Source organism: Ctenopharyngodon idella, chromosome 11, assembly GCF_019924925.1.
Source record: "Ctenopharyngodon idella isolate HZGC_01 chromosome 11, HZGC01, whole genome shotgun sequence".
NCBI lineage: Eukaryota > Metazoa > Chordata > Actinopteri > Cypriniformes > Xenocyprididae > Ctenopharyngodon > Ctenopharyngodon idella.
In genome coordinates, this window is record NC_067230.1 from 25,119,320 (window position 1) to 25,122,744 (window position 3,425).

The window sequence follows — 3,425 nt, forward strand, 5'->3', positions numbered from 1 at the left end:
GTCCTCCAAAAAAAACGACCCTATAGGTCAAGCACCTTATTACAACCTATATTTACGTTTTAAAGTCATGCGCCCTCTAGCTGGCGTAAAAATAATGACAGTGTCGTATTACGTCTGTCGTCATGAAATGACGTATGACCGTCGTTACCGATCAAAATGCGTGTTCATTTAAATGCAATGTGTGGACTTTTTACACCATTTGTCCGATTTCCATTTAGCAAAACTAATTTTTTATTAACGACACCTACCCCAACCCTTAGTGATGTATAGGGCATATACACTTTACACTGGGATCGAACCCACAATCACATGATTGCATATTGTTGCATATTGCAATGCTCTACCATTTGAGCTATACGAAACTCGAAATATGATGCAGATAAAAGGGTACAATGCATTAAAGTGAAAATGTCCTGTTGTCAATAGGGGTGCAACTTTAGTAAATGCTCCTATGGGTAGTATTTCATGCATTGAAATGAAAGTGTCCTGTTGTCGATAGGGGCGCAACTTTAGTAAACGCTCCTATGGGTCGTATTTCAGGGAAGTGACAAACAACCTATATGTGCGTATTGGTTGGAGGACATGTTGGGTAGGGACTACAACGAGCTTCTTCCCGGGTTGGTGACATCACTAACCCTAAAATTTACATAAACCCTGCCCCCGAGAACACGCAACAAAGGGGTGAGGCCATATTATTGCAATACAGTATGTAACACAAATTCAATAAAAAGCAAGTCTTAAAAGCAAGATGCCAACATAAGTTATAACCGTAATTGAACTAAACTATACCTGTTCCATCTTCATGCAGCATACTGTATATTCTCTGGCTCTGTAGGAATCTTACAGTTCCCACATGAGCGATTTATAGATTATCATGACAGAATATGCAATCAATAACTTTAAGATAGTTAACTCCACATCAGCTACATAAATTCATCAACTAACCATTCAGAAACGTCCTGTTGCATTCTACATGTTGTCACTTCTTCTTGAGTCTCTCCATCATTGTCCGACTCCGGTTTGAACATAAAAGTCTGAACAGTTTCTGATAGTCTGTGTGAGGTAATCGGCGCTGCTAACACAAGCTCTTGAAACTCCGCCCTCTTCGTAGGAGCAGCAGCTCATTTGCATTTAAAGGGACACACAAAAATGAAGCGTTTTTGCTCACCCTCAAAAAGTGACAAATTTAACATGCTATAAAAAATGATTTGTGGGGTATTTTGAGCTAAAACTTCACATACACACTCTGGGGACATCAGAGACTTATTTTACATCTTGTAAAAGTGGCATTATATCACCCCTTTAAAACTTTGGAGTTGGTAAGATTTTTTTAATGTTTTTGAAAGAAGTCTTTTATGATCACCAATGCTGTATTTATGTGATCAAAAATACAGTAAAAATAGCAATATTGTGAAATATTATTCAAATTTAAAATAACTGTTTTCTATTTTAACATATTTTAATATGTAATTTATTCCTGCGATGGCAAAGAAGCCATTTCTCCAGTCTTCAGTGTCACATGATCCTTCGGAAATGATTGTAATATGCTGATTTGGTGCTTAAGGAGCATTTCTTATTATTATCAATGGGAAAACAGATGTGCTGCTTAATATTTTTGTGGACATACAATTTCAGGATTGATTAATGAAAAGAACTTTCAAAAGAACAGTGTTTATTTGAAATAGAAATCCTTTGTAATAATATAAATATTCTATTACTGTCACTTTTGATCAACTTAATGCATCCTTGCTGAATAAAAGTATTAATTTCCTTTAATAAAAAACTGAACTTGTGAGTGGTAGTCTATATACACTTCCTATTTTAAAAAAAAGTATGCATGCATGTGCATACATTTATACATGAATAGATGATAGAATGGAGATTATGTACATCATCACTTGCCTTTTATCATATTGAGCCTTTGAAAAAAATGAACTGGAGAGATGGAGGGTGGCAGATTTCTGGCTTTTCCTCATCAGTGGAAACGATTCCCATGTCCGCCATTGAGTGAAGGGCAGTGGAGATGAGAAGGTAGATTATGCTAAAAAATAAAGGAGAGGAGAGATTGTTTGCAGCTTAAAGGGTACGCTTCATTTCTCTTCATTTACTCTGAATTACCCCAGAGTCCCTCGGGAGGCTTGTCTTGCCCAGTGCCCTTCAGTTCATTCTACAGAGCCTTGAGAAGTTCACACTTACTTTACCTTGTAGGAAACTGAAGACCCGCTGCGAGTAGAGGTTATGTAAAGTTAAACGAATTCCATCTCCACATCAGCTGTTAAACTATGGTACATAATAGAGAGATTGTTAGAGTGGGATATGGCAGTTCGAATACATATTATTTCAACTGACACTCATTGTAAACACCACAATTTTGCTGCATGAAATTACAGATGGCATTTTGTTTCATAACCAGGGATATAATTGCAATTTTTTAACTAAATTCTCCTTGAATATAGTTCTAGCCGGTTCTAACATTTATCTAAAATGTATAACTTCATTGTTGCTTATTTACAGAATGCGTATATCTTTTTTCCCCCCCCTAGTCAAGTCAGAAGTGCTGCCATCAACGGTGTGACATCTTAAATGCATCTCTTTGATCTGACGTGTCTTTGATCTCCTCTCTGCTTTCTTCTTTGGATTGTAGGATATTCACTTTTGATTAGACGCAATACACGAGTTTTATCAAGAGTGCATATGGATTGAAAGGTCAGACAGTTGCATATTTATAGACTCAATCATTGTAATTCAATGCTTACTTATTCATAGACTCTTCTAAAGAGACTGCCACCGCAAGCTGTCAGCCAAACCAAACTTCTTCATTAGCAGATCCTACTGCGTTCTTCATCTGTATGTCTAATCTTGAATCAGCTCAGGCTTGGAAATCAGTACTGATGTAGTCAGACATCTGACTATGAGCAATATGCGTCAGATGGTCAGTGAACAGCAGACTGTGGGTGTGACGTCTATATCCAACAAGTGAATAGTGGTCAGTTTAAACGGCAACATATAATAAAGACATGAAACAGGCCATTCATGTGCCATCAGATTTTATCTACTTCATTTCCTCACTTCTGTTTCTGCAATATTGAAGTGAATTGAACTCCAGCATGGAGTGGATGTCTCATGGCATTTCTCCCACACAGAGAAATTGCCCTCTACTCAAGCTCCACAGCGGGAGATCAGTCGGTCAGACCTGTTTTAATGAGACACGCAGACAAGTCTATACGCATGTGTGAGAAAAAGAAAGAGAGCGACAGTGTATTAGAAAGTCGTGCTCACATCCTTGCCGCTCTTTACTCTGGAAAGGATCAAACAAACATGTCCTTCAGATATTTACACAGTCTGAAGCACACACACACACACACACACACACAGAGTAGTCCCCTAGTGTACCAATGTGTCATGGTGATTTCAATTCACTCTCT

General features: G+C 37.8%; 1 long non-coding RNA gene across 1 annotated transcript; it reads right to left on the bottom strand.

Annotated features, from left to right (window-relative positions):
* Positions 1–1,845: 1,845 nt before the first annotated feature.
* On the bottom strand, positions 1,846–2,877 carry LOC127522488 (uncharacterized). Its single transcript, XR_007932612.1, has 3 exons — positions 2,757–2,877; positions 2,202–2,280; positions 1,846–2,041 (listed from the first exon to the last, which is right to left on the bottom strand). It is a non-coding gene; the product is annotated as an uncharacterized LOC127522488 (long non-coding RNA).
* Positions 2,878–3,425: the final 548 nt, after the last annotated feature.